The sequence below is a fragment of the Lissotriton helveticus genome, chromosome 2_1 (genome assembly GCF_964261635.1).
Source record: "Lissotriton helveticus chromosome 2_1, aLisHel1.1, whole genome shotgun sequence".
Taxonomy (NCBI): Eukaryota; Metazoa; Chordata; class Amphibia; order Caudata; family Salamandridae; genus Lissotriton; species Lissotriton helveticus.
In genome coordinates this window covers 501876058-501898784 of record NC_136059.1, presented here as the reverse complement: position 1 = coordinate 501898784, position 22727 = coordinate 501876058, and positions in this window count along the sequence as shown.

Sequence of the window (22727 nt, the reverse complement as noted above, 5' to 3'; positions counted from 1 at the left end):
AAGGTTAGGAACCTTGGGGTCATATTCGACACCAAATTAACATTTATCCATCATGTTAATACTGTGACTTCATCTGCATTTCTAATCCTCAGAAAAATCAAAAAATTACTCCCCTACCTACCGCCAGCTGCAGGAATAACTTTGATAACAACTCTAATATTCTCAAAACTGGACTATTGCAATGCTCTCCTGCTAAATGCCCAACAGCAGGTAGTGAACAAATTGCAACTGGTCCAAAATGCGGCAGCTAGGGCATTTCTTTCCATCCCCAAATATCAATCTGTTTCGGCGGCCATACGTCAACTGCATTGGCTCAGAGTCAGAAGCCGCATAAAATTCAAGGCCCTCTGTATTGCATATAAAGCCATCCACAACTCAGGTCCTCAATTTTTAATAAATGCTTTCAGAATTTATACCCCCAGTAGGTCTCTCCGTTCGGCATCCAACTACCTTCTTCCTCTTCCTCGCACCAGAACAGTCGCTTGGGGAGACAGACGCTTTTTGGTAGCTACGGTGAGGCTTTGGAATACTCTTCCTCACACCATCAAGACCAGCCCAACCCTTTTAATTTTCCGAAAACAACTTAAAACGTGGCTCTTTGATCAATAATCATTTCTCATTAATTCTGTCAATGTACAATCCTCTGCGCCGAGACACCTTCGGGTATTTGTGCACAATACAAATCTAATAAACATAAACATAAACATAAACATAAGATCCCCCTACGTATCCTCTCTTTAGATGCCGAAAAGGCATTTGAAAGAGTCAGTTGGGTATTACTGTTTCAATTATTGGAGGCGATCGGGTTGGGCACAAATACGCTTTCCTGATAGCAGCTATCTACAATCAACCCACTCTGAAAGTCCTAGTTATTGGTACATGTTTATTGGCTGGCCCCTGTTGAGAGGGACATGGCAAGGGTGTACCTCATTTCAGCCCTTTTATTTAACTTACAATTTAGTCCCAGGCTGCCATGATTCGGTGGCAACAGAATATCTTGAGAGTGCCATTTAGGAATGACCCTCAATAAATCTATCTATTCCCAGATGACATCTGATTGATATTGGTGGAGCCCAAACATTCGATCTTTAGAGTGATGGAGGTTTTAAACTCCTATGGGAAACTCTCGTGCTTCAATGTCAATCTAAGCAAATGTGAAATGCTCAATGTAGATACATCAACAACAGTTTAAATAAAATTCCTCGCTGTCACACACCCTTGAAATGAGCCGAAAAGAAAACTAGATACCTAGGGGGCTCTCTTACCTCTGAACACTGCTTATTGCATGCAACAAATTGCCGTCTTCTGCTACATGCTATTACTAATGATACGTGTAAGTGGAATCGCGTCTTTCTTTCATGGTAATTGGTAATTAAGGAGTACATAGTCCTGAGACAGCTATTCTTCTTCCAGGCACTCCCAGTAGTTCTCGCTGATGCTGACATAGACACTTTACAAAAAGCAGGGATTGCCTTTATAAGGGAAGGTAAAAAAGTGAATGCACAAGCATTTTGGATGCATGGGGTACCAGACATTCAGAAATACTTCCAATTTTCTCATCTCTGCTTTTTTTGGGGTGATCCCTTTATGAAAAGGAAAGCCATTGGATCCACGTGGATACAGGAGAGATGGACTGCGTGCCATGGACTGTACCGTAGTTGCCTAAATGTGTAAGATCGCAGACCTGTTATTATTCTGAACTTCTAAAACCAGCCATAAGAGTTTGGGATTTGCTTAGGAGAAGACAAACACTGACCAGGTCCTTACACACTGTTGTTGGGAAATATAGAATTTACACCAGGTCTTTTAAAAGAGGATTTTGAACGCTGGACAAAGGGAAGATGTTACATTACTTGTTTCAGAGGATTGACATAAACACTTTCCTCAATATCAGCAAGAATATAAACTCAAGGAAATAGACTGCATCCACTATTTCCAATTACGACCAGGCCCTTTACCCTGAAAAAAGAGCTGTCGTTTTTAGACCACTAACTGTCTGGGAAAAGCTCTTGGTTAAGTATGATGGACCTAAGAGTCTTATATTTAATTTCTAATACCTATGCAATTCAGAGGGATGTAGGAGAAACACCAGAATGGTTTTATTACAAAATGGTATTTCTGGTTGGCTGGGGCATGCACCTAAGCCAGGCATTAAAAAACACTCTAGTCAGTAGAAGGGAGTTACACACTGAAGATAACCCCAGCTCAACCCTTTGGTAGCTTGGCAGAGCAGTCAGGCGTATCCCAGAGGCAATGTATAAAGCATTTGCGCAACACAACACACACAGCAGTGACACACTAGGCACACCACAAAAGAAACTCCACACAAGGTTATATCACAAATAGCCTTTGCTTTACTCATAAACCACATTAGAACATAATCACATATATACACTGTGCCACTTAGCACTAGGTATCACTTTACAGGGGATTATATACATTAGCGGGCCAATCGAGCCACTGTCAGCACCATCATATCATAGTTAGTGAAAATAACCAGTAACCACTGGCCATAGGGCAGAAACCTATTATGCATACACGTCGTAGCATATTATGGAACCCATAATCAACAGTAGTGCAGTACATCACCACAACCCATCTGCCTACCATCATCAGCAGTGCACGTTAATCACTTACTAGGTGGATACATTACCATCATAGCCTAAGCACTAACCACATCAGTATGGCATAACCATCAATGCACACATAACGCAGGCAGAGTGTATCTTAGTAGACATCCTTGGTGGGCACATAGCATAAATACATCAGGCCCATAGCTACAGGAGTCATAATTCCTCTAGAAGGCATAGTCACAGCCCCGGCCTCCTCATCGCTGTTAGGGCACCTCACAGACCAAGTGCCCTTGCATCCAGGCACACCTACATTCAGTCTGACGTAGGAGCCCCACCCTGTTCTAGCCCCGCAATACTTCCCCAAAAAGGCAGTTCAAAACCCCCAAGGGTGGGAGGACCTGACTTGGTCCCCCCGTGAAGAAAAGAATGATATGGCCCAAAAGCGATGCCCGCTACTCCGCGATGCGGCTGCCTCAGTGTAGGCAAGGGAAGGGGTTGATTACCCCCTCCGTTCAGCCCCTCTGGACTCACCCTCACTCCTGGAGCCTGGAGAACTTCTCCCTGCTGTGTCGGACAGCCTCTCGCAGGGCCTCTTACCGGTCCTGCTGCAGCTCCTCACCCGACCTAGGGCCTCAAAGTGTCGACTCCTTCTCTTCTCCTTGACACGGAGCAAAGTCCCCTTCATTTGTGGCTTCTCCTTCCAGCAGCCTCTTTGCATCCCCTATTCCTCTGGCAACGCACTCAGGTGGCCCGACTTCCTTTGCTGGGGGAGGGGCTGGCTTCTCCTTGGCTGTCGAAGGCTCCTGCTCCGATGCTCCTGCTGACTCCAGCCCCAGGCAGGCACAGAGTTTGCTTGACTTCCGGCGGCCCTGCTTCCTATAACGCCGGCACTCCCTTTGTGATGTGGAGGATCTCCCGGTCAGGGAATCCTCATTCTTCTTGCACCGTAGGGAAGCTCGGGCCATGCAGCAAGGCCCGGTTGCACGGCCAAGCAGAGCTCTTTTCTGCTAGCCGTCCCTCCTCGCAGGTGTGGCGGCTAACTCTCTTAGCGGCTTAACTTCCTCCTGCCGGTCCTGTCCACGGTCAGGGTCCTTCCGTCTGACTTCCGGTTCCCGGGCTGCTTCTCGCCATGCACTGGAGAGCCCACTTCTCGGGTTTAGAGTGTGACTGGCACAACGCCCACCCCATGTTGCTAGTGGGTAGGACACCCCACCCTTCAGGGGTACCAAGCACCAAAAGTGGAGCACTTGCCCTGTTAGCAAGGGTGGCTCTGTGTCTCCCATGGTGAGACACCGCTAGGGGCAAACAGCACCCCTCTTGGGAAACTGGCAAAGAGCAGGGCTGGGTCCAGGTAGGCCAGCTCACTGGGCCCTCCAGCAGAGGGGAAGTCCTACGTGGCAGTTCCTCCTGGCACCCAGCATTCCTTCAGCACGCACAATTCAGTTCCAAGTAAGCACACAGCACCCAAACATGGGGTCACAGCCCCAATACTTATCTCCCCTATGTTCTTTGTTCTCCCCCTGGTACATGCGCAATCCTCTTGGTATTCTCTTCGCTCTATGATATTGGATCAATGTTGTTGCTTGCATCCTTTGGTTTAACTGTCGTCGCGTCAAATATTCTAATTGTTTCAGCTGTTGGCTGATTGACGCGACGACAGTTAAACCAAAGGATGCACGCAACAACATTGATCCAATATCATAGAGCGAAGAGAATACCAAGAGGATTGCGCATGTTAGCAATCCAGACTTGGTTTATTTTCACGACGTATTGTTATATTGGGTTTGACTGAGAGATTAAATAAATTTAAAAATCTTTTTCATACAGGATTTAAGAATTCAGCAACACAAGAACAGGTATGACAACACACAGGGCACATACACATCAACACCCATGGGCATCGTAAAAGTGAAATTACATGGTTATGTTTATTTATTTTTTTCAGATTCGCCCCTGATGAAGGCACTTTGGTAGTGCCGAAATGCATTGGGCACCGGGCATTTTACAGAAATTGTACAGCATATAATATTGTTGAATGTAATAAGAAATGTAACACTAATGTTTTGGATTTATGAATGAAATGTAATTCGTAGAAACACAAAGTTATAATGTGGAAACATATTGATGAAAAGAAGATAAAAATATCTAAAAATAAATAGAGGTAATTAAACAAAATAGAGAATTGATTGTTTATCAAGAAAATATAAACTGTTCAGGTGCATAGCACCAAGTGGACAGTGCACGGTTCGTTGGGCCAACGCACCCAGCATAACTAGTGTTCTGTACTCTAGGGACTGACAACCCCTCTGAACCGCAGCACCATTTAGTAAAGTGTAAAGATAATTGGAGAACAGGAGTGCTCCCTAATACAGAATTAAAACAGATAATAACTCATTGTCAACCCTTAGGGAGGCACCCAACAACTAAATCAAGATGCAATTTGATAACATTACTGGGATAACAGAAAACAGGGCTACAGTCATGGCCTATACCACGGAACAAGCAGATGAAATATATTCTTTAATTAAGGAAGTGAGGAATATGGATGCCCATGGAGGGTCAATCAGCCAACAGCTGAAACAATTAGAATATTTGACGCGACGACAGTTAAACCAAAGGATGCACGCAACAACATTGATCCAATATCATAGAGCGAAGAGAATACCAAGAGGATTGCGCATGTTAGCAATCCAGACTTGGTTTATTTTCACAACGTATTGTTATATTGGGTTTGACTGAGAGATTAAATACATTTAAAAATCTTTTTCATACAGGATTTAAGAATTCAGCAACACAAGAACAGGTATGACAACACACAGGGCACATACACATCAACACCCATGGGCATCGTAAAAGTGAAATTACATGGTTATCTTTATTTATTTTTTTCAGATTCGCCCCTGATGAAGGCACTTTGGTAGTGCCGAAATGCATTGGGCACCGGGCATTTTACAGAAATTGTACAGCATATAATATTGTTGAATGTAATAAGGAATGTAACACTAATGTTTTGGATTTATGAATGAAATGTAATTCATAGAAACACAAAGTTATAATGTGGAAACATATTGATGAAAAGAAGATAAAAATATCTAAAAATAAATAGAGGTAATTAAACAAAATAGAGAATTGATTGTTTATCAAGAAAATATAAACTGTTCAGGTGCATAGCACCAAGTGGACAGTGCACGGTTCGTTGGGCCAACGCACCCAGCATAACTAGTGTTCTATACTCTAGGGACTGACAACCCCTCTGAACCGCAGCACCATTTAGTAAAGTGTAAAGATAATTGGAGAACAGGAGTGCTCCCTAATACAGAATTAAAACAGATAATAACTCATTGTCAACCCTTAGGGAGGCACCCAACAACTAAATCAAGATGCAATTTGATAACATTACTGGGATAACAGAAAACAGGGCTACAGTCATGGCCTATACCACGGAACAAGCAGATGAAATATATTCTTTAATTAAGGAAGTGAGGAATATGGATGCCCATGGAGGGTCAATCAGCCAACAGCTGAAACAATTAGAATATTTGACGCAACGACAGTTAAACCAAAGGATGCACGCAACAACATTGATTCAATATCATAGAGCGAAGAGAATACCAAGAGGATTGCGCATGTTAGCAATCCAGACTTGGTTTAATTTCACGACGTATTGTTATATTGGGTTTGACTGAGAGATTAAATAAATTTAAAAATCTTTTTCATACATTATTTAAGAATTCAGCAACACAAGAACAGGTATGACAACACACAGTGCACATACACATCAACACCCATGGGCATCGTAAAAGTGAAATTACATGGTTATAATTACTTATTTTTTTCAGATTCGCCCCTGATGAAGGCACTTTGGTAGTGCCGAAATGCATTGGGCACCGGGTATTTTACAGAAATTGTACAGCATATAATATTGTTGAATGTAATAAGAAATGTAACACTAATGTTTTGGATTTATGAATGAAATGTAATTCATAGAAACACAAAGTTATAATGTGGAAACATATTGATGAAAAGAAGATAAAAATATCTAAAAATAAATAGAGGTAATTAAACAAAATAGAGAATTGATTGTTTATCAGGAAAATATAAACTGTTCAGGTGCATAGCACCAAGTGGACAGTGCACGGTTCGTTGGGCCAACGCACCCACCATAACTAGTGTTCTATACTCTAGGGACTGACAACCCCTCTGAACCGCAGCACCATTTAGTAAAGTGTAAAGATAATTGGAGAACAGGAGTGCTCCCTAATACAGAATTAAAACAGATAATAACTCATTGTCAACCCTTAGGGAGGCACCCAACAACTAAATCAAGATGCAATTTGATAACATTACTGGGATAACAGAAAATAGGGCTACAGTCATGGCCTATACCACGGAACAAGCAGATGAAAAATATTCTTTAATTAAGGAAGTGAGGAATATGGATGCCCATGGAGGGTCAATCAGCCAACAGCTGAAACAATTAGAATATTTGACGCAACGACAGTTAAACCAAAGGATGCACGCAACAACATTGATCCAATATCATAGAGCGAAGAGAATACCAAGAGGACTGCGCATGTTAGCAATCCAGACTTGGTTTCTTTTCACGACGTATTGTTATATTGGGTTTGACTGAGAGATTAAATAAATTAAAAAATTCTTTTTCATACAGGATTTAAGAATTCAGCAACACAAGAACATGTATGACAACACACAGGGCACATACACATCAACACCCATGGGCATCGTAAAAGTGAAATTACATGGTTATCTTTATTTTTTTTTTTCAGATTCGCCCCTGATGAAGGCACTTTGGTAGGTCCGAAATGCATTGGGCACCGGGCATTTTACAGAAATTGGACAGCATATAATATTGTTGAATGTAATAAGAAATGTAACACTAATGTTTTGGATTCATGAATGACATGTAATTCATAGAAACACAAAGTTATAATGTGGAAACATATTGATGAAAAGAAGATAAAAATATCTAAAAATAAATAGAGGTAATTAAACGAAATAGAGAATTGATTGTTTATCAAGAAAAAATAAACTGTTCAGGTGCATAGCACCAAGTGGACAGTGCACGGTTCGTTGGGCCAACGCACCCAGCATAACTAGTGTTCTATACTCTAGGGACTGACAACCCCTCTGAACCGCAGCACCATTTAGTAAAGTGTAAAGATAATTGGAGAACAGGAGTGCTCCCTAATACAGAATTAAAACAGATAATAACTCATTGTCAACCCTTAGGGAGGCACCCAACAACTAAATCAAGATGCAATTTGATAACATTACTGGGATAACAGAAAACAGGGCTACAGTCATGGCCTATACCACGGAACAAGCAGATGAAATATAGTCGTTAATTAAGGAAGTGAGGAATATGGATGCCCATGGAGGGTCAATCAGCCAACAGCTGAAACAATTAGAATATTTGACGCGACGACAGTTAAACCAAAGGATGCACGCAACAACATTGATCCAATATCATAGAGCGAAGAGAATACCAAGAGGATTGCGCATGTTAGCAATCCAGACTTGGTTTATTTTCACGACGTATTGTTATATTGGGTTTGACTGAGAGATTAAATAAATTTAAAAATCTTTTTCATACAGGATTTAAGAATTCAGCAACACAAGAACAGGTATGACAACACACAGGGCACATACACATCAACACCCATGGGCATCGTAAAAGTGAAATTACATGGTTATCTTTATTTTTTTTTTCAGATTCGCCCCTGATGAAGGCACTTTGGTAGTGCCGAAATGCATTGGGCACCGGGCATTTTACAGAAATTGGACAGCATATAATATTGTTGAATGTAATAAGAAATGTAACACTAATGTTTTGGATTCATGACTGACATGTAATTCATAGAAACACAAAGTTATAATGTGGAAACATATTGATGAAAAGAAGATAAAAATATCTAAAAATAAATAGAGGTAATTAAACAAAATAGAGAATTGATTGTTTATCAAGAAAAAATAAACTGTTCAGGTGCATAGCACCAAGTGGACAGTGCACGGTTCGTTGGGCCAACGCACCCAGCATAACTAGTGTTCTATACTCTAGGGACTGACAACCCCTCTGAACCGCAGCACCATTTAGTAAAGTGTAAAGATAATTGGAGAACAGGAGTGCTCCCTAATACAGAATTAAAACAGATAATAACTCATTGTCAACCCTTAGGGAGGCCCCCAACAACTAAATCAAGATGCAATTTGATAACATTACTGGGATAACAGAAAACAGGGCTACAGTCATGGCCTATACCACGGAACAAGCAGATGAAATATATTCGTTAATTAAGGAAGTGAGGAATATGGATGCCCATGGAGGGTCAATCAGCCAACAGCTGAAACAATTAGAATATTTGACGCGACGACAGTTAAACCAAAGGATGCACGCAACAACATTGATCCAATATCATAGAGCGAAGAGAATACCAAGAGGATTGCGCATGTTAGCAATCCAGACTTGGTTTATTTTCACGACGTATTGTTATATTGGGTTTGACTGAGAGATTAAATAAATTTAAAAATCTTTTTCATACAGGATTTAAGAATTCAGCAACACAAGAACAGGTATGACAACACACAGGGCACATAGACATCAACACCCATGGGCATCGTAAAAGTGAAATTACATGGTTATCTTTATTTTTTTTTTTCGATTAGCCCCTGATGAAGGCACTTTGGTAGTGCCGAAATGCATTGGGCACCGGGCATTTTACAGAAATTGTACAGCATATAATATTGTTGAATGTAATAAGAAATGTAACCTAACGTTTTGGATTTATGAATGAAATGTAATTCATAGAAACACAAAGTTATAATGTGGAAACATATTGATGAAAAGAAGATAAAAATATCTAAAAATAAATAGAGGTAATTAAACAAAATAGAGAATTGATTGTTTATCAAGAAAATATAAACTGTTCAGGTGCATAGCACCAAGTGGACAGTGCACGGTTCGTTGGGCCAACGCACCCAGCATAACTAGTGTTCCATACTCTAGGGACTGACAACCCCTCTGAACCGCAGCACCATTTAGTAAAGTGTAAAGATAATTGGAGAACAGGAGTGCTCCCTAATACAGAATTAAAACAGATACTACCACTATTCCAAACATACAAAACTTGACTACGCCACTCCTCTCATATCAGGAATTACTACTAAAGCACATATCAGGGAATCCCCAATGCATTCCTATGAAAAGGCAGCCTCATAGTAGTAAGAAACTAAAATGGCTGCTTGTCACTACCAGGACATGCCACACTGTTAAGGCACATGTCGTACCTTTTACCTACAGCGCACCCTACCCATAGGGCTAGCTAGGGCCTACCTTAGGGGTGACTGATATGTAGTAAAAGAGGAGTCAAAGACATGGCACCCACTTTATGAGCCACATCACAGCAGCAGTAAACTGTGTTTGCAAGCCCTTCAATGGAAGAGACCTGAGACAGGTTTGAAAGGCTACTTTGGTGGGTGGCGCAAGCAGCGCTGCAAGCCTAACAGTAGCATTTCATTTACTGGCCCTGGGTATATAAGATAACACGTTACAAGGGACTGATAGGTAAATTAAATACGCCAAACAGGTGTAGACCAATCTTACCATGTTTACCATAGGGAGCACATGCACTTTAACACTGGACAGCAGTGATAAAGTGCACAGAGTGCTAAACCCATCAACATCAGCTCAGAAGAAAATACCAGGAGGAAGGCAAAAAGTTCAGGGATGACCCTTCAAAAAAGGCCAAGTCCAACAGGTTTTATATAAAGAACTAGCAGAAAGTCTTGGGATAACACATTTCTTTGACTCAATATAATTATGGATGGATATCCCCTCACTCTGCAAGAGAGTACAGAATGAAGAAACACTATATAAGAGAAGGAAGGGGTAGTATGTCACACCAATAAAACTGAAACATGTGTATGATACTGCCGAAGGGCTCTGCTGGCAGAGATAATGGCAGGTGGAAGATACGTTGCATGTATGGTGGGCATGCTCTAGGATCACGCTCTTTTGGATGGAGATCCTCAGCTACATTAAAGGGATAATTGGCTTTGCCTTGCAACCAAACACAGCAACGCTGGTGCTTAATACACACCCATCAGAGATTAGGTATGTATCGAACCAGGATTGGAGATTACGCACAAATATGACTTTGTCAGCTGTTAGAAATGGAATTTCTGGTTGGCTAGGGTTTGTGCCTAAGCCAAGCTGAAACCCCCACTCTAGTCAGGGCAAGGGAGTGACACAATGAAGATGACCCCTGTTTACCCCATTGGTAGCTTGGCACGAGCAGTCAGGCTTATCCCAGAGGCAATGTGTAAAGCGTTTGTGCAACACACACACCCAGCAGCAACACACTAGGCACACTATAAAAGAACCTCCATACAAGGTTATGTAAAAAAAAGCCTTTGTATTACTCATAAAACACATTAGAATGCAATCACATATATGCACTGTGCCACCTGGCACTAGGTATCACTTTACAGGGGATTATATAGGGGATAGGGCCAATGGGGCCACCGTCAGGACCATTAGAACAGGTAAGTAATAAAACAACCAGTAACTACTGGTAAGGCACTTAACACCAACACATAATGCATCAGTCACATTCCATTAGGCATAAACCACATTATGCACTAATTATCTTAGCAAGGCACCACAGTAACACTAACAAGGTGCCTTCATCCTCTTAGGGCTCCTCCAGAAATCAAGGTGCTCCCAGGCAAACTGGTCTTTTTTGGGGGGCCCTTCTTGGGCTCCCCCCGCAACGCCCTGTGTCCACAAAGTCAGGGCTCTAGGCTGCTGATGCAGCACTCTCCTTACCACCAGGCTGCCACTGCAGCAGGGTACAGCCCCAACAGGCCTGTACCAGAAAGGGGGGTGCGAGGGTGCAACTCACCCTTGTCTCTCCTGAGACACCAAATGACCCCAACGTTGCAGCTGTTGTGATCTGGCGGTACAGCGTTGTGCACAACACTAGGCACCAATAGTGCCTTGGGAACCCCTTTCACCGGGCTCCTCTTGGTGCAAATATCAGGCACCAACCAGGTGCACTCTTTGCCCCACTCACCGGGGCTTCTGAGGTTTCTGTGGAGGCACCACGTCTCCAATGACTGACTTTAAAGCTGGCACTTCCTGCGACCTCGTGGTGCAGCCACTCCCAGCCGGGGGGACACATTGTTGCGGTGCGTCAGGGTTCCTCCAGGATCTCTCAGGCCGCCGTTAGCCAGACTCTCCATGTGGACATGTAGGTATCTCCACCATCACAGAGAATGCACGCCAGACACTTCACCCACGCCCGGGCAACGGCCGCCTGAGCTTCCGGGATAGCCCTACCCAGCCCTCAGCATCCACCTCCCTCTGCCTGGCTTCTTCTCTCTTGGGGAAACTCTGCCCCCCATCAGGCAGGCTTCCCCTGACTTCCAGTTTGCGGTACGACAGCTCTCGCCGCGGTCACTGCAGAGACACCATATGGGAATCTAAGATGCCCACACGACCTTCTGGTGAGCTGACACTGCAGCGAAGGGGAAGCGCAGTGGGAGCGCTTCGTGGGCTGCTCACTGGGCCAGACAAGTACCGTTCGCTCAAATCCAGCGTTCGCCTCACGCTGGGCTGCCACAACTTGGCTGAAAAGCACCCTCACTCCGCGTTGCTGCCGGACTGATGGAAGCCAGAGTCTCACAGCAGCGATACTCAAGGTTTCACCTCTCGAGGTCCCCTTCTCAGACCCAGAAGGCCAAAAGTGAAGCACTCACCATGTGCTTCTGGTGTGCAGGTGCAGCCCTCCAGAGCAAGGGCCCTCAGTCCTCTTAAAGGCAGGGGCCAAAGTCCAGCGCTCACCACGTGCTGATTCCAAGGGGCACAGGGGGCAGAGCTGCGTCCAGGCAGGTCAGCTCACAGGGCTCTCTGGCAGAGGGGAAGTCCCTTGTGGCGGTTACTCCTGGTGCCCAGCAGTCCAAGTAAGCACAAGAAGCACACCATAAATGGGGTCACAGCCCTAATATTTATACCTCAATTATCTATTGTTCTTCCTCCTGGCACAGGGCACTGGACCTAGTTCAAACCAGTTCTGGGGAGCATTCAAGCATTTCTTCACAGTGCTCACACACCCTCATTGTTAGGTTAGGCTCTGGCACCAGACACACCACAAGGGGCGGAGCCAGCACTGTACAAGGCAGGCACAGATATATTCAGGGTCAGGGGCTACACCTCCCACTACTCCAAATGCAGATCTGCCTATTCAGCCTAGCGCAGACTCTGTAGCCACTGCACCTCACCAGCCTCTGTCACTCCAGATCCAGACAATCAATACACATCAGCCAGGCACAAAGACACAGAGCACACAGAAAGGCCCACTAGTGGCATTTCTAAAATAGTGATAATAAATCTGTGCACACCATTACGCAGCATTTATTACCACTATTCCAAACATACTAAACTTGATCACGCTACTCCTCTCATATCAGGAATTACCACTGAAACACTTATCAGGGAATCCCCAATGCATTCCTATGAAAGGGCAGCCTCACACTAGTGAGAAACCAAAATGGCTGTTTGTCACTACCAGGACATTCCACACAGTTAAGAAACATGTCCTCCCTTTTACCTACAATACACCCTGCCCAAAGGGCTAGCTAGGGCCTACCTTAGGGGTGACTGATATGTAGTAAAAGGGGAGTCACAGATGTGGTAACTACTTTATGTGCTACGTCAGAGTGGCAGCAAACTGTGTGTGCAGGCCCTGCAATAGCAGAGGCCTGAGACAGGTTTGAAAGGCTACTTTGGTGGGTGGTGGAAGCAGCACTGCAAGCCCACCAGTAGCATTTAATTTACTGGCCCTGGGTATCTGAGATACCACTTTACAAGGGACTGATAGGTATATTAAATACACCAAACAGGTGTAGACCAATCTTACCATGTTTGCCTCAGAGAGCACATGCACTTCCCACTGGACAGCAGTGCTAAAGTGTCCAGAGTCCTAAAACCACCCACACCAGGTCAGAAAAAAGACTAGGAGGAAGTCAAAAAGTTCAGGGATGACCCTGCAAAAAGGCCAAGTCCAACATCAGTGAACCAATTTATAGGACTTCAATATATATCCCCTGGTATCCCAATAATGCAAGGGGGAAATTCTGGAGTAGTGTTGGGCTATAAATTCCCCTCTGCTGGTGGAGTTGGCAGAGTTGTGGCCTCTCCGTGTTACTCATGTAATGTGGAGTTCCTGCCAAATTCCACCAACCTCTGCATGGCAGAATTTGTTCTTGCACACGGCTAGGCAACGGTAAGTTGGCAAATGCAAGCCAGATTTTACATCCTGTTAGACCTGACACCCTTGGCGTGGTTTTCCCCCATCTTTTTGCCTCTGCCTCCTGTATTTTTGATGCTGTGCTGGATTTCGTTTTTGCTGGTTTAGATGCTTTGGACACTCTGCCACTGCTGATCAGTGCCAGAGTGTAAGTGCTCCCTATGTAAATTGTCATATTGATTGGGGATACCTGATTGGCATATTTGTATCACCAGGAAGTCCCTAGTAAAGTGCACTGTGTGTGCCAGGGCTGGTGATGACAGATGCTACTAGTGGGCCAGCAGCGCAGATTGCGCCACCCACATAAGTAGCCCTAAAATGGTGTCTCAGGACTGCCGGCGCAGTGCCTGTGTGCAGTCAGTGGACTGCCATGTCCGCCTGGCCAGTGTCCCCACTGGCTGGGCCTAACCCTTCCCTGTCTGTGCACATCAGTCACCCCTATGGAAGGCTCAAGGTACCCCCCTGGGCTGGGTGCAGTGTATGGGTAAGGTAGAGCATGTACTAGTGCAGGTCACATGCTCTGTTAGTGAGCGGCAGCCATTTTGTGTGGTCACTGCTGCAAGGTTATCTTGCTCCATAGACTATGGGGGAGGCTGGTCCCAATGGATACCAGCCTATCTTCCCATAGGAACAAGATGGGACATAAGTTATTGATATCCCTGAACTCAGAATTTAATAACACATCTTTTACTAAAGGTTGTTTTTAAATTCTGTGTTTGAGAATAGTACTTTTAGAAAGTGGCTGTTCTCTTGTCTAACCTTTCTGTGTGCCTGGGCCTGCTTGTGGATTGACTGTCTGGTTTGAGGGTGACAGGGGCTGCAGAGCCCCCAGGAGGTTGTCTGAGTCAGCCCGTGGATGAAAGGCTGCATCTGCTGCCAGGGAAGTGGGAGGAGATAGCACCTGGGAGTGAATAGGGCTGTGCCTGCCTGACCACAATGCTGGCTCCACCTCCCGCTGGGCGACTGTCACCTCTGTCCCTGATACTGAAAGAAAGAAGGAAGCCAGGAATCCCAAGGGCTCCAGCAACACCCAAGAACTGGTTTAGACCGGGCTCAGGGCCCACTTGCACAAAGACTTCAAAGAACTTCAAAGACTTTTAGGGGTATAAGAGAAGGACCCCTGACAACAGAAAATCAGATTCTACAATCAAGAGGAACCTCTGCTGGAAGAAGGACTACTGAAGAACTAAATGAAGATTGCCTTGCTGTGTGCTCTAAGGGCTGACCTGTTCTGCTGACCAACTGAAGCTGAGGAGAAGAGGGACTTTGCTGTGTGCTGTGTCCCTGCTTGCTTGAACTACAGAGACTTTGCTGTGTGCTGTGTCTTTTAACTGAATCTCCAAGGGCCTGAGAAGAGCTGGCCTCCTGTCCTGGAACCCTGGGTCAAAAGGTTCCATTGCAACTGAAACGGTATGCAGACAAAATATCGATATTTAAATATCGATATACAATTATATCGAAGTTTAAATATCGATGGGACAAAATATAGAAGGTAAGTAATATCGATAAATTAAATATCGATATTAGTACTATCGACGTATTAAATATCGATGTCAGTAATATCGATGTTAATAATTTCGATGTTACTAATATCGATTTTTAAATTATTTTTGTGTATATTATGTATTTATTATGTATTTAATTTATTTTTATGTAATTTAATAAAATTTTGTATTTTACTACTGTAGCGGGTTGTGGGTTTATAGGGGAATAGGGTGGGAAGTAATTTAATTATGTTAAATTAATTATTAATTAGTAGGAATTATAAATTAATATTTATTAATTGGCACTTATTTTTAATTAATTGGTAATTAATTTTAATTAATTGATTAATTGATAAATATGTTCTGTGGTGGGTTGTGGGTTTATAGGGGAATAGGGGGGGAAGTAATTTAATTATGTTACATTAATTATTAATTAGTAGAAATTATAAATTAATATTTATTAATTAGTAATTATTTTTAATTAATAGGTAATTAATTTTAATTAATTGATTAATTGATAAATATGTTCTGTAGTGGGTTGTGGGTTTATAGGGGAATAGGGTGGGAAGTAATTTAATTATGTTACATTAATTATTAATTAGTAGGAATTATAAATTAATATTTATTAATTGGTAATTATTTTTTATTAATTGGTAATTATTTTTAAATGTTTGCTAAATATTTTTAATTAATTGATTAATTGATAATTATGTTTTGTAGTGGTTTGTGGGTTTATAGGGGAATAGGGTGGGAAGTAATTTAAATGTAATTAAGTAATAATGTTCTTTAATTAATAGTTTGGTTAATTATCTAATTGTTAATTAATTATTAATTGTTAATTAAATATTATGAAATGGTATTTTTAATAATTTTTTACATTACATATATTTTGTTGACATGTTTTTAATAATTATGTATTGGTATTTGTAAATTGTTTATATTTATTTAATAGTTAATATTTTTATTATTTAAAATAAAACATTTATTTATAAGTATGTTATTTTTACCCCTACGCTATCCAACATTTTCCCTAATGTTGCACTCTCTGGAGTGGGAATAGTAATTTTTACCCCTACGCTATCCAACACTTTCCCTACTGTTGCGCTCTCTGGAGTTGGAATAGTAATTGTTACCCCTACGCTATCCAACTCTTTCCCTACTGTTGCACTCTCTGGAGTGGGAATAGTAATTGTTACCCCTACGCTATCCAACTCTTTCCCTACTGTTGCACTCTCTGGATTGGGAATAGTAATTTTTACCCCTATGCTATCCAACTTTTTCCCTACTGTTGCACTCTCTGGAGTGGGAATAGTAATTTTTACAACTACGCTATCCAACACTTTCCTTACTGTTGCACTCTCTGGAGTGGGAATAGTCATTTTTACCTCTACGCTATCCAACACTTTCCCTACTGTTGCGTTCTCTGGAGTTGGAATAGTAATTTTTACCCCTACACTATCCAACACTTTCCCTACTGTTGCACTATCTGGAGTGGGAATAGTAATTTTTACCCCTACTCTATCCAACACTTTCCCTACTGTTGCGCTCTCTGGAGTTGGAATAGTAATTGTTACCCCTACGCTATCCAACTCTTTCCCTACTGTTGCAGTCTCTGGAGTGGGAATAGTAATTTTTACCCCTACGCTATCCAACTTTTTCCCTACTGTTGCGCTCTCTGGAGTTGGAATAGTAATTGTTACCCCTACGCTATCCAACTCTTTCCCTACTATTGCACTCTCTGGAGTGGGAATAGTAATTGTTACCCCTACGCTATCCAACTCTTTCCCTACTGTTGCACTCTCTGGAGTGGGAATAGTAATTTTTACCCCTACGCTATCCAACTTTTTCCCTACTGTTGCACTCTCTGGAGTGGGAATAGTAATTTCTACCCCTACGCTATCCAACTTTTTCCCTACTGTTGCACTCTCTGGAGTGGGAATAGTAATTTTTACAACTACGCTATCCAACACTTTCCCTACTGTTGCACTATCTGGAGTGGGAATAGTAATTTTTACCCCTACTCTATCCTGTTGCGCTCTCTGGAGTTGGAATAGTAATTGTTACCCCTACGCTATCCAACTCTTTCCCTACTGTTGCACTCTCTGGAGTTGGAATAGTAATTGTTACCCCTACGCTATCCAACTCTTTCCCTACTGTTGCACTCTCTGGAGTGGGAATAGTAATTGTTACCCCTACGCTATCCAACTCTTTCCCTACTGTTGCACTCTCTGGATTGGGAATAGTAATTTTTACCCCTATGCTATCCAACTTTTTCCCTACTGTTGTACTCTCTGGAGTGGGAATAGTAATTTTTACAACTACGCTATCCAACACTTTCCTTACTGTTGCACTCTCTGGAGTGGGAATAGTCATTTTTACCTCTATGCTATCCAACACTTTCCCTACTGTTGCGTTCTCTGGAGTTGGAATAGTAATTTTTACCCCTACACTATCCAACACTTTCCCTACTGTTGCACTATCTGGAGTGGGAATAGTAATTTTTACCCCTACTCTATCCAACACTTTCCCTACTGTTGCGCTCTCTGGAGTCGGAATAGTAATTGTTACCCCTACACTATCCAACTCTTTCCCTACCGTTGCACTCTCTGGAGTGGGAATAGTAATTGTTACCCCTACGCTATCCAACTCTTTCCCTACTGTTGCACTCTCTGGAGTGGGAATAGTAATTTTTACCCCTACGCTATCCAACTTTTTCCCTACTGTTGCACTCTCTGGAGTGGGAATAGTAATTTCTACCCCTACGCTATCCAACTTTTTCCCTACTGTTGCACTCTCTGGAGTGGGAATCGTAATTTTTACAACTACGCTATCCAACACTTTCCCTACTGTTGCGTTCTCTGGAGTTGGAATAGTAATTTTTACCCCTACACTATCCAACACTTTCCCTACTGTTGCACTATCTGGAGTGGGAATAGTAATTTTTACCCCTACTCTATCCAACACTTTCCCTACTGTTGCGCTCTCTGGAGTTGGAATAGTAATTGTTACCCCTACGCTATCCAACTCTTTCCCTACTGTTGCAGTCTCTGGAGTGGGAATAGTAATTTTTACCCCTACGCTATCCAACTTTTTCCCTACTGTTGCGCTCTCTGGAGTTGGAATAGTAATTGTTACCCCTACGCTATCCAACTCTTTCCCTACTATTGCACTCTCTGGAGTGGGAATAGTAATTGTTACCCCTACGCTATCCAACTCTTTCCCTACTGTTGCACTCTCTGGAGTGGGAATAGTAATTTTTACCCCTACGCTATCCAACTTTTTCCCTACTGTTGCACTCTCTGGAGTGGGAATAGTAATTTCTACCCCTACGCTATCCAACTTTTTCCCTACTGTTGCACTCTCTGGAGTGGGAATAGTAATTTTTACAACTACGCTATCCAACACTTTCCCTACTGTTGCACTATCTGGAGTGGGAATAGTAATTTTTACCCCTACTCTATCCTGTTGCGCTCTGTGGAGTTGGAATAGTAATTGTTACCCCTACGCTATCCAACTCTTTCCCTACTGTTGCACTCTCTGGAGTTGGAATAGTAATTGTTACCCCTACGCTATCCAACTCTTTCCCTAATGTTGCAATCTCTGGAGTGGGAATAGTAATTGTTACCCCTACGCTATCCAACTCTTTCCCTACTGTTGCACTCTCTGGATTGGGAATAGTAATTTTTACCCCTATGCTATCCAACTTTTTCCCTACTGTTGTACTCTCTGGAGTGGGAATAGTAATTTTTACAACTACGCTATCCAACACTTTCCTTACTGTTGCACTCTCTGGAGTGGGAATAGTCATTTTTACCTCTATGCTATCCAACACTTTCCCTACTGTTGCGTTCTCTGGAGTTGGAATAGTAATTTTTACCCCTACACTATCCAACACTTTCCCTACTGTTGCACTATCTGGAGTGGGAATAGTAATTTTTACCCCTACTCTATCCAACACTTTCCCTACTGTTGCGCTCTCTGGAGTCGGAATAGTAATTGTTACCCCTACACTATCCAACTCTTTCCCTACCGTTGCACTCTCTGGAGTGGGAATAGTAATTTCTACCCCTACGCTATCCAACTCTTTCCCTACTGTTGCACTCTCTGGAGTGGGAATAGTAATTTTTACCCCTACGCTATCCAACTTTTTCCCTACTGTTGCACTCTCTGGAGTGGGAATAGTAATTTCTACCCCTACGCTATCCAACTTTTTCCCTACTGTTGCACTCTCTGGAGTGGGAATCGTAATTTTTACAACTACGCTATCCAACACTTTCCCTACTGTTGCACTATCTGGAGTGGGAATAGTAATTTTTACCCCTACTCTATCCAGCACTTTCCCTACTGTAGCGCTCTCTGGAGTTGGAATAGTAATTGTTACCCCTACGCTATCCAACTCTTTCCCTACTGTTGTACTCTCTGGAGTGGGAATAGTAATTGTTACGCCTACGCTATCCAACTCTTTCCCTACTGTTGCACTCTCTGGAGTGGGAATAGTAATTTTTACCCCTACGCTATCCAACTTTTTCCCTACTGTTGCACTCTCTGGAGTGGGAATAGTAATTTTTACAACTACGCTATCCAACACTTTCCCTACTGTTGCCATCTCTGGAGTGGGAATTGTAATTTTTACCTCTACGCTATCCAACTCTTTCCCTACTGTTGCACTCTCTGGATTGGGAATAGTAATTTTTACCCCTATGCTATCCAACTTTTTCCCTACTGTTGCACTCTCTGGAGTGGGAATAGTAATTTTTACATCTACGATATCCAACACTTTCCTTACTGTTGCACTCTCTGGAGTGGGAATAGTCATTTTTACCTCTACGCTATCCAACACTTTCCCTACTGTTGCGTTCTCTGGAGTTGGAATAGTAATTTTTACCCCTACACTATCCAACACTTTCCCTACTGTTGCACTATCTGGAGTGGGAATAGTAATTTTTACCCCTACTCTATCCAACACTTTCCCTACTGTTGCGCTCTCTGGAGTTGGAATAGTAATTGTTACCCCTACGCTATCCAACTCTTTCCCTACTGTTGCACTCTCTGGAGTGGGAATAGTAATTGTTACCCCTACGCTATCCAACTCTTTCCCTACTGTTGCACTCTCTGGAGAGGGAATAGTAATTTTTACCCCTACGCTATCCAACTTTTTCCCTACTGTTGCACTCTCTGGAGTGGGAATAGTAATTTCTACCCCTACGCTATCCAACTTTTTCCCTACTGTTGCACTCTCTGGAGTGGGAATAGTAATTTTTACAACTACGCTATCCAACACTTTCCCTACTGTTGCACTATCTGAAGTGGGAATAGTAATTTTTACCCCTACTCTATCCAACACTTTCCCTACTGTTGCGCTCTCTGGAGTTGGAATAGTAATTGTTACCCCTACGCTATCCAACTCTTTCCCTACTGTTGCACTCTCTGGAGTTGGAATAGTAATTGTTACCCCTACGCTATCCAACTCTTTCCCTACTGTTGCACTCTCTGGAGTGGGAATAGTAATTGTTACCCCTACGCTATCCAACTCTTTCCCTACTGTTGCACTCTCTGGAGTTGGAATAGTAATTTTTACCCCTACACTATCCAACACTTTCCCTACTGTTGCACTATCTGGAGTGGGAATAGTAATTTTTACCCCTACTCTACCCAACACTTTCCCTACTGTTGCGCTCTCTGGAGTTGGAATAGTAATTGTTACCCCTACGCTATCCAACTCTTTCCCTACTATTGCACTCTCTGGAGTGGGAATAGTAATTGTTACCCCTACGCTATCCAACTCTTTCCCTACTGTTGCACTCTCTGGAGTGGGAATAGTAATTTTTACCCCTACGCTATCCAACTTTTTCTCTACTGTTGCACTCTCTGGAGTGGGAATAGTAATTTCTACCCCTACGCTATCCAACTTTTTCCCTACTGTAGCGCTCTCTGGAGTTGGAATAGTAATTGTTACCCCTACGCTATCCAACTCTTTCCCTACTGTTGCACTCTCTGGAGTGGGAATAGTAATTGTTACCCCTACGCTATCCAACTCTTTCCCTACTGTTGCACTCTCTGGAGTGGGAATAGTAATTTTTACCCCTACGCTATCCAACTTTTTCCCTACTGGTGCACTCTCTGGAGTGGGAATAGTAATTTTTACAACTACGCTATCCAACACTTTCCCTACTGTTGCACTTTCTGGAGTGGGAATTGTAATTTTTACCTCTACGCTATCCAACACTTTCCATACTGTTGCGTTCTCTGGAGTTGGAACAGTAATTTTTACCCCTACGCTATCCAACACTTTCCCTACTGTTGCACTATCTGGAGTGGGAATAGTAATTTTTACAACTACGCTATCCAACACTTTCCCTACTGTTGCGTTCTCTGGAGTGGGAATAGTAATTTTTACCTCTACGCTATCCAACACTTTCCCTACTGTTGCACTCTCTGGAGTGGAAATAGTCATTTTAACCCTCCCACTATCCAACACTTTCTCTACTGTTGCGCTCTCTGGAGTGGGAATAGTAAGTTTTTACAACTACGCTATCCAACACTTTCCCTACTGTTGCGCTCTCTGGAGTTGGAATAGTAATTGTTACCCCTACGCTATCCAACTCTTTCCCTACTGTTGCACTCTCTGGAGTGGGAATAGTAATTGTTACCCCTACGCTATCCAACTCTTTCCCTACTGTTGCACTCTCTGGAGAGGGAATAGTAATTTTTACCCCTACGCTATCCAACTTTTTCCCTACTGTTGCACTCTCTGGAGTGGGAATAGTAATTTCTACCCCTACGCTATCCAACTTTTTCCCTACTGTTGCACTCTCTGGAGTGGGAATAGTAATTTTTACAACTACGCTATCCAACACTTTCCCTACTGTTGCACTATCTGGAGTGGGAATAGTAATTTTTACCCCTACTCTATCCAACACTTTCCCTACTGTTGCGCTCTCTGGAGTTGGAATAGTAATTGTTACCCCTACGCTATCCAACTCTTTCCCCACTGTTGCACTCTCTGGAGTTGGAATAGTAATTGTTACCCCTACGCTATCCAACTCTTTCCCTACTGTTGCACTCTCTGGAGTGGGAATAGTAATTGTTACCCCTACGCTATCCAACTCTTTCCCTACTGTTGCACTCTCTGGAGTTGGAATAGTAATTTTTACCCCTACACTATCCAACACTTTCCCTACTGTTGCACTATCTGGAGTGGGAATAGTAATTTTTACCCCTACTCTACCCAACACTTTCCCTACTGTTGCGCTCTCTGGAGTTGGAATAGTAATTGTTACCCCTACGCTATCCAACTCTTTCCCTACTATTGCACTCTCTGGAGTGGGAATACTAATTGTTAC